Source organism: Mobula hypostoma, chromosome 6 (assembly GCF_963921235.1).
Source record: "Mobula hypostoma chromosome 6, sMobHyp1.1, whole genome shotgun sequence".
NCBI lineage: Eukaryota > Metazoa > Chordata > Chondrichthyes > Myliobatiformes > Myliobatidae > Mobula > Mobula hypostoma.
The window spans coordinates 158,177,286-158,190,888 of record NC_086102.1 but is presented as its reverse complement, the minus strand read 5'-3'; positions in this window follow the sequence as shown (position 1 = coordinate 158,190,888).

The following is a 13,603-nucleotide window of genomic DNA, read 5'->3' as shown; positions in this document are numbered from 1 at the left end:
AATATTGGCTGGAAGTTTACCTGTGAACTGCTGTGTGAGAAAGCTGAATTTTGCAAAAAAAAAAAAATCCTCTGGTCCCAGACAGTGAATATCCATCACAGCTTCAGAATCTTTATGGGAAATGATTCAATAATAGTCCAAATTCTTAGTGAATCTAATAGTGCTTACACCACCACATCAGATTATTAAGAATGAGAAATGGAGTTGGATCAAGGACCAACATAAAACACGAGATCGATGTTAGCCGAGTTTAAACAGTAAGTCACTGTCAGTTCAATATGACATGAAGATACACAAGGTCATGTGATGCACCCAAAACTGTGTGGTAGGTGCTGTCTCAAGCCACATCGTAGATGGAGTCCAAGAGAAGCCAGTAGCACATTTCCCTGAATAAACACAGACAAAACCTACATGTGTATTGCGAAGGAAACACGATCTCAGTTTTAGAGTGGAATAATTTCATCAATTTATTTTGAGACATTTCATTGATCACAGAGACTTTCGCCATTACAAAACAAAAGAATCAGCAATTCCAACAAAAGGCAGCTACAAGCTGAAAATATGTGCAGTTTAATGTTCCAATTCTGCTATGTAATTGAATAGATCTTCCAGATTGAAGATATTGAGGTGGTGATGAAAGCATGAATTTTGCAACACACCTATTAGATAGCAACAGTTAAACCACAGCTGCAGAAATTAGATGACATAGCAAGACCAGCTCTTAAAATGAATTTAAGAACTCAGTGGTAGTGTCAGTTTTATAAGTCTTCAAAATGTACAGCTACAATATCTTATGAATACCTGAACTGTCCATTAACCAAGTGTGCCTGGAGAGAGGATGTAGAATAGTTATTCCCAATGTTCTGATAAGATTGATTATGGACATGCAGAATATATTGACAATAAAAATATGAAAGATACTATCAGAGCTTTATAAAAAGGTAATGAACTTAGAAGAATTCTTGCTAATAGTTTTTGGTTTTGTCAGGAGTTTGGAAAGTACCACATGACAATCATAGACATAGAGTAAACTAACATAGACATTTCAGAGAATATGTTTTGATTATTATCAGAAGGCAAAGACAATTTCCTAATCCTCATTGATGCATACCTGGAGTACATTATAGTTAAATACATGGCATCCAGCATAACAGAGAAACACAATTGAAAAGCTAAGATCAATCTACCACATAGCGACTGACTAAAATGACACCGGTTCACCAGTTTTCTACTTGAATGTTTCATGAAATACAATGATATTGAGAATATTTTAATCACTGAGTCATGGCTGAAAGAAGATTATAGTTAGGAGCTTAACATCCAAGGCTACACATTGTATCGAAAGGACAGGCAGGTAGGCAGAGGTGGTGGCATGACTCTGGTAGTAAAAAGTGAAGTCAAATGCTTAGAAAGAGGTGACATAGGTTCAGAAGGTGTAGAATCCTTGTGGTTAGAGTTAAGAAACTGCAAGGGATAAAGAGACCCTGATGGGAATTACACACAAGCCTCTGAACAGGAACCAGGATGTGGGGTACAAATTATAATGGGGAATAGAAAAGGTGAGTCAAAAGGGCAATGTTACGATTGTCTTCGGGGTTTCAATATGCATGTACTTTGGGAAAATTAGGCTGGAGTTGGATCACAAGAGAGAATCTGTAGAATGCCTACAAGATGGCTTTTTAGAGCAGCTTCTGATTGACCCCACTAGGGGAAAGGATATTTTGGATTAGGTGTTGTGTAATGAACAGGATTTGATAAGGGAGCTTAAGGTAAAGGAACCATAGGTGTCAGTGATCACAATATGATAGGATTCGTCCTGCAATTTAAAAGCGAGAAACTAAAGTCAGATGTATCAATATTACAGTGGAGTAAAGGGAATTATAGAGGCATGAGAGGGAGGCTAGCTGAAGCTGATTAGAAAGGGACATGACCAGGGATGACAGCAGAACAACAATGGCTGGAGTTTCAGGGAGAAATTCGGAAGGCACAGGGTAGATACATCTCAAAGAAGTGTTCTAAATGGAGGAAGAGGAAACTGTGGCTGACAAGGGAAGTCAAAGACAACGAAAGCAAAAGGGGGTAAATAAAAGAGCAAAAATTAGTGGGAAGATACAGGATTGGGAAGCTTTTAAAGGCCAACAGAAGGCAACTAAAAAGCCATAATGAGGGAAAAGATAAAACATGAAGGAAAACAAGCCAATAATATCAAAGAGGATACCAAAAGTTTTTTTCCCCTCAGATACATAAAGAGTGAAAGAGAGGCAAAAGTAGATATCAGGTCGCTTGAAAAATGACACTGGAAATTGGGGACAAGGAAATTACAGGTGGAACTAAGTATTTTGCATCAGTCTTCACTGTGGAAGACACTGGCAGTAAGCTGGAAGACAGTATCAGGGGACAGAAGTGAGTACAGCTGCTATTACTAGGGATAAGGTGCTCTGGAAGCTGACAGGTCTGAATGTAGATAACTCATGATGAAATGGGTCAAAGTCAATATAGTTACCTTAAAGGAAAATCTTGCCTGACAAATCTGTTGGAATTATTTGAGGAAATAACAAGCAAGCTAGACAAAGGAGAATCAATGGATATTGTGTACTTAGATTTTCAGAAGGCCTTTGACAAGATGCTGCACACGAGACTGCTTTACAAAATACGACCCCATGGTACTTCAGGAAAGATACTAGCATGGTTAGAGCATTGGCTGATTGCCAGGAGGCAAAGAATGGGAATACAGGGAGCCTTTCCTGGTTGGCTGCTGGTGACTAGTGCAGGGGTTAGTTGTTGGGACTCCTTTTTACATTATATGTCAACAATTTTGATGATGGAATTGTTGGCTTTGTAGACAATACAAAGACAGGTGGAGGGACAGGAGGCTGCAGTAGGACTTAGACAGATTAGCAGAATGGGCCAAGAGGTGGCAGATAGAATACAGTGTCAGAAAATGTATGGTCATCCACATTGGTAGAAGGAATAAAAGCACAGACTATTCTCTAAATGGGAAGAAAATTCAAAAATAAGAGTTGGAAATGGACTTGGGAGTCCTCATGCAGGATTTCCTGAAGGTTAACTTGCAGGTTGTGTCAGTGGTAAGGAAGGCAAATGCAAAAGTACCATTCATTTCAACAGGACTAAAATATGAAAGCAGTGATGTAATGCTGAGTCTTTACAAGTTACTGGTGAGGTCTCACTTGGAGTATTGTGAGCAGTTATGGGCCCCTTATCTAAGAAAGGATGTGCTGATATTGGTAAGAGTTTAGAGGTTCGCGAAAATTATTCCAGGAATGAAAAGCTTATCACATGAGCCGTGTTTGATAGCTCTGGGGCTGTACTCACTGGAATTTAGAAGACTGAGGGGGGATTCTCATTGAAATCTATCAAATGTTGAAAGGCCTAGAAAGAGTGGATGTGGAGAGGATGTTTCCTGTGGTGAGGAAGTCTAGGGCCAGAGGGCACAGCTTCAGAATAGAGAGACAACCATTTAAAATGGAGATGAAGAAGAATTTCTTTAGCCAGAGAGTGGTGTATCTGTGGAATTCATTGTCATAGGTGTCTGTGGATGTCAGGTTACTGGGTGTATTTAAGGCAGAGGTTGATAGTCAGGGCATGAAAAGTTATGGAGAGAAGGCAGGAGAATAAGATTGAGAGGGGAAATGGTTCAGCTATGATAAAATGGCCAGGCAGACTTGACAGGCCGAATGGCCTAATTTTCTCCTTTGTCTTATGGTCTTACTGTCTAATTCCTTCTTATCACTCTGCCTTCAGTGGTATAACAGAAAAGGTCACTACATGTTTTGCAGGTGATCTTGAAGAACTGAATTTGCCAAGGCTGTTCCAATTAGATAGGCTGGCTAACTTACTATTCAAACATTGTACAACACATTCCATCGTAGGTTTTATTCTAGCAGAACTGGAATGTCACAGACTGAGAGTTTAATATGATCTGACTGGAGGAGAGACTAAGGAGATGGCAGGAAAAATAAAGCAAATGGGAAAATGCAAAGGGAAACAAATCAAACGAAACAAAAAAAATAGGTGTCAAGACTGATGAAAGAGAACGACAATAAAAGTAGGAGACTGGTGAGAAAGCACAAAGCTGTGGTCTAAAGCAATATCTTGAGTTAGTTGAAAGTGTCTTACAAATATCTATATTGATTGAGCAAAATGCAAGAGGTATATTTGAACATATAAGAGAAATATACGTTGATGCATTTATCCCAGTTGTGGACCTGGAATCAACAAAAATAAAGAGGATATGTTAATAGACTCTTTAGTCAAGATCTGATAGGTTCTTCAGGAAATAATCACAACAGAAAAGAACTGAAAGGCAATTGTAAAGGTCTAAGCTTTTGAATAAGCTATTTAACAAGCTAAAGCTATAATTGTTTCTCACAAGGAAATAAATTAATTCACAAATTACTGCCGCTGGTTCTGAAATAGGAAAAAGACCGATTTTGCAGGCACCCAGACTGATCATTTCAAACATACAGTTTGTACATTGAGCTAGCACAATAGGGAAAACAATAATAAAATGCAGACAATGGTGTTTTGGTTACAGAGGAAGTGCAGTGCAGGGGGACAAAGTGCAAGGGTCATGGTAAAGCAGACTGACAGATTAAGAGCTCATCTTTATCATACAAGAGGTCATTCGAGTGTCCTAGAGCCTTGTGTTCAAGGTTTTTATAACTTCTGCCCGATGGAAGAAGAAAGAAGAGGGAATGATTTCTGTGTAAATATGCAAGTGTCACACGAGAATACAAGTAGTGGCCTTAAAGATCATATAACATAACTTTATTATGGCAAGAAAGCTTCAGTACCATATAACTGGGACACAGCCTACCTTCAGCTACTACACTGACAGTTCTGGAATTGTGTATTATGATCTATCACAATCTGCAATGTGACATAAAGTTTAGAAACAAACATTTTCAAATGCAGTAAACATTTCAGGCTCTATGATAATTTCGTTCTACCATAACTGATTCACCATTATCCCATCAGACATGTCCAAGTGACCAGCAAAAGCATTGTCATAACTGGTTTAAATTGGTTAAAGTTAGGAAACAATCCTAAATTTTTGGACTTAAAAATGAGCATTTGAATTTACAAGTTCCAATGGCTCATCTATGGGCTGAGAGCAGGTAGTTTTGTGAATTAACATTTCTCCCTAACCTCAGATACAGTTTCATTCGCTGTCCTACTGAGGTTTTTCTGCATAGGGAGAGAACTTCTCTTCGGTTGGTAGCACTAAATACGTTTGTACATGCAGAGTACCAGTAGTCAGTTATACTCACCTCCCAGTATTCATTTTATTGAATTCAACTGGGTAATCAATGCAGAGTAATAGTCATTGATGTGAATTATTGATTTTGTTCCTCTCTGCATAATTGCAAAATGTGCTAGGCATTCCTAATATTTTCCAATTTATTTCACATTTCCGCAACTATGATAATTTGCTTTGTTGAGCGGTATATGCAAAAGCCATTTGCCGAACCAAGTATCTTTACACTATGACATCACAGATCAAATTGAAAAGCTCCTGTGGAAATGAAATTTACAGCAATGGTCCAGAATTTCAGATCAAATTCAAAGTCAAGTTTCTTGTTATATACACAATGAGAATGAGATCTGTATTTTTAGTGCCTTACTAAGCTATACTGTAATTATCTTTTTTTCAAAAATCTCTCTAGCCTTAATAATAAAAAAATTACAGAGATAATCTTGTAAAGGCACGTAAACTGTGTTTTTCATTTGAATGCTACCACTTAAAAAGACCACAAGAAAATGTTACCTCATCAAAGCTCCCAATGGACCTGCTGAAATATGGAATACCCTGCCACCTAGTGTAGTAAATGGAGAGACAGTCTCCAGAAAATGTTTTTAAATCAGTAGCAAGGAGTTTAATTAAAACAGCATGAGAACATTTTGTCCTCTTTGGGTTCGGTAAAATCTGCTATGATTAAACATTTAAGTAATTTTGGGAGCATTCCTGATTAAGTAAGACTTGAAAGGATATACTAACCCCCAGTTCTGATACAGAGTTTCAACTCAGATCATTGACAATTTCTTTACTCCCACGGATGCTGAGTCCCTCCAGCACCTTGTTTGTTGCACTAATCCTGCATGCTTAATCTAAATAAGAATGTATTTTTACTTAGATTAAGCCGAAGTTTTGACAGCATTTAAACATAGGACAAATTGTATAACCAGCACGGGTGAAAAGCAGAGAGAACCTAGTGGAGCAACAGTGTGTGTGTGTGTGTGTGTGTGTGTGCGCGTGTGTGTGTGTTCACTATCATGACAATGTAAAGAATCCATGTATTAAAAATAACTAAAGGTGTTCATGCATGTCAACATTGACAGGATAAACACTGAATTCAGAAAAGGCAGAAAAATTATTTCATGTACAAAATGGAATAGCATAGAATTGGAAAAAACAAATAATGCTATTCCATTTAATTCTAAATATAATTAATAACATTAGAAAATAATTGGTTTAGGAGCTGATGTATAGAGAAAGGAAATGCCAAATGATTATTCCTTCCTCCAGTATTCACCCTGACTCTTTGTACTGCTTTCTATGCATCTTCCATAGTTTTTTTTTCCTCTCCACATGTAACTGTTCTGTAACATACTCTCTCATACCTCTGGCTGAACCTTATTTCCAGCCCAGACCCCTCCCCATAAATTTAAGTCTCTAAAAAGACTACTTCTGAACTAATACACATTTCCTGTAGCTGAAACATTACCCCACTGCGCCAGTTGCCCACCAATTAGTCAAACACAAATCACATACAACAAAATGATATAAACATATACTAGATCAGGGGTTCCCAACCTTTTTTATGCCATGGACCCCTACCATTAACCAAGGGGTCTGTGGATAACCCAAGGTAATTTCTAAAGTTAGTACATGCACAGCATTGTGGGCCAAAGGGCTTGTATTGTGCTGTGGGTTTTCTATGTTTCTATGACCCCAGGTTGGGAATTCCTGTACTAGAAAGACCAGAGCAGGAGTACTTGAGAAAGCAATGGAACACCAAGTGAAGCAGAAGGTCTAAAAGCTCATGTTGGAGTGCAAGTGTGTGGGACTGGGACAAGGGCTGAAGGAAAAGAAGACAGCAGCAACTTGGATGACTTTTGCAAAGGAGGCAGTGGACACAGTCCAACAGAAAATTTGTAAGATTGCCATTCAGAGACACTTGTGTATTTCAGTCTGTCCAGGTGCATAAAATGTAGCAATATGATCACTGATGATGAGTATACTGCAGTTGACAAGATTCTGCAGTGAGGTTACGAAGCATGCAAGGGTGAAGTGCAGCAACTCCCCTCTACCACTTACAGATACAAGAATAACAGTAATATTCATAGCCTTAGATTAGGTTGGGGATGGAGAGGAGAATGACTAGGTTGGATGGGAGAGATATAGTTAAAGTAGACAAGCAACATACATCAAAGTTGCTGGTGAACGCAGCAGGCCAGGCAGCATCTATAGGAAGAGGCGCAGTCGACGTTTCAGGCCGAGACCCTTCGTCAGGACTAACTGAAGGAAGAGTGAGTAAGGGATTTGAAAGCTGGAGGGGGAGGGGGAGATGCAAAATGATAGGAGAAGACAGGAGGGGGAGGGATGGAGCCAAGAGCTAGACAGGTGATTGGCAAAAGGGATATGAGAGGATCATGGGACAGGATCTCTCGCAAAAACGCCATCCCCTTCTCGCAATTCCTTGCCGAAGAAGTAGGCTCGGAGACGGAGACGGCGGAAGAAAAGTTCCGCATCGTGGCGAACACGGAACTCGCTGAGGTGTGGGCGAAGGTGTTTGCCTATCACCTGTCCAGCTCTCGGCTCTATCCCTCCCCCTCCTGTCTTCTCCTATCATTTTGCATCTCCCCCTCCCCCTCCAGCTTTCAAATCCCTTACTCACTCTCCCTTCAGTTAGTCCTGACGAAGGGTCTCGGCCTGAAACGTCGACTGCACCTCTTCCTATAGATGCTGCTTGGCCTGCTGCGTTCACCAGCAACTTTGATGTATGTTGCTTGAATTTCCAGCATCTGCAGAATTCCTGTTGTTTTAGTTAAAGTAGAGTTGTTTTGCAAGGTTAAATTGTCAGTGGAAAGGGTAAGCAGCAGGCAGTGGCACACAAATGTTCTCAAGCATCAAAATGACGATTGGACAGTCCGTAGTAGGATAAGATAAGACTCTTGACCACCTTGTATTCTGTTATCTATCTGCACTACACATTCTCTGTAACTATAACATTTTATTCTGCATTTTTATTGCTGTTGCCTTGTACTTCCTCAATACACTGATGTGATGAAATGACCTGTAAGTATGGCGTACAAAGCAAAGTCTTTAACTGTACTTCAGTCTATTTCACAATAAACTAATTTACCAAATTGCAAAGCAAGTCTTTCAGTCACTGCCTGGAAACAGCGTCATGCCTATTGTGTACCATGTCCATAGGGGTGCATGGCATGTCCACGGAGGGATAGCACCTCTGGTGAAAGGGCTTGTCATGTCCAGTCCAGGGCATCCCACTCACCTTTGGTCCCCAGTGGACACCCAGCTCTCATCTGTGGCTCCAAGTAACTGTTTGCATGTGACAGCAGCCACACCCTGGTACACTTGTCAAGCCAGCCCAGCTGAGAATAGCCAGCAGTCTCATATCCCAGTGAGACGTGGACATGTCTGTCCTAACATGTGGAGCCAGCTCCAGCAGTGAGATCCAACAGCCAGGAAGGTGATACTGCAATGCTCCATGGAAAGCAACAGGCATGACCGAGCTCAGAACAAGTCATGGTCATCCACTGCAATCAAGGAAGACCCCAGTTTGTGACGCTTGTCTGTACCACTGGATCCAGACTTCTGAGGCAGAGAGAGTGGAACTACCCTAGTGCAACAGCTTCTCCACTTTAAAAACTCACACACAGGTTTCCCGTCATTGTCGGACACGACGGACAACTGCCACCACCAGGTCTATGAAGAGATGGCCAATTCTAATTGGAATCACCTGCTCTTTACCCATAATTATATAGATTTTATTCTTTCAATATAAAACTTTTCCCTTTTAAAAGCAATGATTGAATTAGCTTCTACCTAGCTCACTGGTAATGCATTCCAGATAGGGACCATTCACTTGATTACCACTCCCTTCCCTGCTTCATTACATTGTGGGTCTTCCCACCAGTAGGACAGCTGCCTCTCCTTCTGACTTTTTATGGCAATTGGAAGTCCAACTTAAAGGTGCATTACTGCCACCAACTGGACTGGAGTGTGGTGTAGAGAATTGGGGGGTTAAAACCCTTACTACTTTTCCTTCAAATGAAAGCTAAGCTACCGCAAAAACCCTATGAAATGTAAGTAATGAAATACAATACTGTGAATTAAATTAAAGTTACTCCCATAACTTAAAGTTTCTAAATGAAGACTATCAAAGCCCAAAGTGTGTAATAAAGCCTGCATTTGATTTCTTTCAATCTCATATGCTTCACACAGTAAGAGTATACATTCAATTCTTTCATAACGATAACAAAACCTACACAACCCAGAATGATGTTTTCCAACAAGATACAAGGAATAATTGCCCAATTCAAAGTTGAGTAAAATAGTTTCTTCCCTTGTTTGACGCCCTTCTCCCATAGACACAACAGTTTATGTATTTGATAAAGTGTGTCTCTCCTTATGCTCATTATCCAAGTCTTGCCATAGCCCTCTAATTCTCAACCGTACCAACCCCTTAGCTTCTGATTTGCTAAGTGGAAGGTGGAACCAGCTTCTACCCCATCAACTTAATTAAAGAACTTTCTGATTTTGAACAGCTACATTCAATTTCCACTTAACCTCTCTGCTTTATAGGAAAACAAACCCAGATATTCCAATCAAAGTGAATCGTCAAAGCTGCTTATTACTGATATCAATGTTTCACCTGCACCTGCTCTTAAACTTTATCACCCTTTCAAATGGGATTCCAAAAAGCAGATGCAATGGTCCAATGAAATCTAACCAGTGACTTATGAAGAAAGATCCAGTTTTTTTTTTTATTTATAAAGCTTGGGTTTCTGTGGAATTGTTCTTTGATTTTCTTTGAAAACCACCTTAATGGCAAGCCAGAACAACATTCAACAATAATGAATTGATCTTGGATTTATCTTTTCTTGTCCTGGGTCTTTCTGTTCTGTTACCTCCTTCAAAACTGTATCATTTGGCCTGGATTTCCCCTTCCAACTTTACCTGCTAAAGCAGCACAAGCTTGAGTGAATTTGGCACCCAGATGGATTGACTATCTCTTGACATAGAGGCTGGATCTGATCAAGCTTCCCCCATCTTACAGCTCCAAAGATCTGGGTTCCACCCTGATCACCTATGCCTAGTTTTCCCTCTCAAAATAGGAACTGATGTATTAACTGGCCACTATGAAATGCCCCTGGTGTAGGTAAGTGGAAAAAGAATATGCAAAATAGGAGAGTGAGAGAGTAAGAGTGAGAGAGAATTAATACATGGTGCATTCCAGGTTAAGAAGAGAGGGCGAGGTATTTATTTATTAGGAAACAGAGTCAGAATCAGGTTTATTATCACTGATGTATGCTGTGAAATTGGTTGTTCTGAGGGAGCAGTACAGTGCAAGACAAAAAATTTACTGTTATGTCAGTCATAACTACATAAATAAATGAATTTGTTGAGCAAAAGAATAAGTGTGGTACTGCTCACAAGTTCATGACCTGTTCTGAAATCTAATGGCGGAATGGCAGAGTTGTTCCTCAAACACTGAGCGTGCATCTTCAGGGTCCCGTATTTCCTCTCTAATGGTAATATGGAGAAGACAGCATGTCCTGGATGATGAGAGTCCTAAATTACAAATGCCACCTTCCTGAAGCACTGCCATTTGAAGATGTCCTTGATAGTGAGAAGGCTTGTACCCGTGATGGGGCTGCCTGAGTTGACAACATCTTACAATTCAGTGCATTGGAGACTCTATACCAATCAGAATACTCTCCATAGTACATGAATAGAAATTTGCTAGAGTCTCTGGTGATATCCCATATCTCCTCAAACTCCTAACAAAGTACAGCTGGTGCATCTTCTTCATGATTGCGTCAATACCATGGACCAGGTTAGTTCCTCCGGGATATCAACACCCAGGAACTTTCGACTGCCCACCCTTTCCACTGCTGATCCCTCAATGAGGACTCGTTTGTGTGTTCTCCCAACTTCCCCTTCCTTGTTCTTACTGACAATGTGCGCAAGGATGTTGTTGCAACACCACTCAACTAGCCAATCCTGTATGCCTCTTCGTCGCCATCTGAGATCCTGCCTACAACAGTAGTGTCATTGGTGAATTTATAGATGGTGTTTAAGCTGTGCCTAGCCACACAGTCTGAATTTAAGGGAGCAGAGTAGTGGGCTAAGCTCCTATCCCTGAGTTGTGCTTGGGTTGATTGTAAGTGAAGAGATGTTATTACCGACCTGCACTGACTGGGGTCTCCGATGAGAAAGGCACAGAGCCAGCTGCAGAAGGCAAATTGCAAAACTTGTTGATTTGTACTGAGGGGATGATGGTGTTGAATGCAGAGCTGTAATAACATCAACAGCAGCTTGACGTAGGTATTGACCAGGTGGCCTAATTGACTTCTATGTAAGGAAGTAATCCAAATACCCATTTATTCCACAAAAGATCCAGAAGGGTGAAGTTAATCAGAATCAGATTTAATATCAATGGCATTGGTCATGAAATTAGTTAACTTTACAGAGCAGTATAATGAAATACATGATAAATAAATAGAGGAAAAAACTAAGTGTGTATATATATATATATATATATATATATATATATATATATACACACACACATACATACACACACACATATATATATATATGTATATGTATATATATGTGTGTGTGTGTATGTGTGTATGTATATACACAGACACACACACATATGTATGTATATGTATATGTGTGTATGTATATGTGTATATATATGTGTGTGTGTATATATGTCTATTAAATAGTCAAGGTGAAATAAGTAATGCAAAATAATCAATTAAAAATGTAGTAAGGTAGTGTTCATAGGTTCAATGTCCATTTAGAAATCAGATGCAGACAGGAAGAAGCTGTTCCTGAAGGCTGAGTGTGTGCCTTCAGGCTTCTGTACCTTCTTCGCGACGGTAACAGCGTGAAGAGGTCACGTCCTGGGTGGTGGGGATCCTTAATGATGGACACCACCTTCCTAAGGCACCGCTCCTTGAAGATGTCTTGGATATGATGGAGGCTGATATCCATGATAGACATGACTAATTTTACAAGTTTATACAACTTATTTTGATCTCGTGCAGTAGCCTCCCTGCCCCCTCCCCATACCAGATGGTGATGCAGCCAGTCAGAATATTCTCCATGGTGCATTTGTAGAAGATTTCGAGTGTTTTATTTGACAAACCAAATCTGCTCAAACTCTTAATGAAATATAGTCTCCGTCTTGCTTTCTTTACAGCTGCATTGATATATTGCATCCAGTTTAGATCCTGAGATATTGACGCTCAGGAACTCAAAATTGCTCACTCTCCCCACTTCTGATCTCTCTATGATAACCTCAAGTGCCTTTCACTATTAAACATCCACCTGAAAATCTCTGTATTTGCTCCAGAAACTAATTAAGTTTTTCACATCAAGATGTCAACCATTCATTTAGTTCCCTACCTCTGTTCCCATCTCATTGATCACCATTTCCAAATTTTACTCACACTGCTGAAAAATATATATTAGATTTCCTTTATGAGCAACGAAAGAAACTAGCAGAATCCAATCACATCATTAAAAAAATCCATGTCAACTATGGCTGAGTTGGCCAGGAGTCAAAAGGTTGCAAAGTTCATACCCAACACCAGGAGATGTTTCTCCATTGACATCTTTAGCCCATTCCATCAAATCTCCAAGGGGTTGAGGGTGTCAGAGGTTTTAGAATAAAAAAAATTAAAATTCTACTATTTGAAATAGCAGAGGAGGTATACATCGTTAATCAGACTAACAGACCATTCATCACATCACAGTTTGTAGGGCAATTCCCAAAAGAACAGTAACTATACTTAAATTAGCTCGAGTGTTTTGGCAGCCCCAGAAACTGAAGCATATTATTTACTTATTTATACAGCCAAACTACATTCATCAATAATCTACTCATGCTCTGGTTTAAAAGTTTTTCTTTTTACTTACTCACTCACAACCAAGGCACTATATACAGTAAATAACATAAAGAGGAAGGAAAGAAGGGTGGGTAAAGGGGTAGTGCTCATAAGTTATGGACCACTCAGAAATTTGAGGGGAAGAAGCTGTTCCTAAAATACTGAGTGTGGGTCCCCGTTGGTAATAATGAGAAGAGGGTATGTCGCAGATGGTGGAGGTCCACCATGATGCATACCACCCTCTTGAGGCAGTGCCATTAGATGTCCTTGATGGTGAGGAGGCTTGTCCCCGTGATGGAGGGGTTGGCTGAGTCTACAACCTTCTGAAGCCTCTTACATTCCTAGGCATTGGTGCCCTCGTATCAAATGATACCACTGTTGTTGGAAACTACCACAGTGGTTCTCAACTTTTTTCTGCTCATGGACCTTT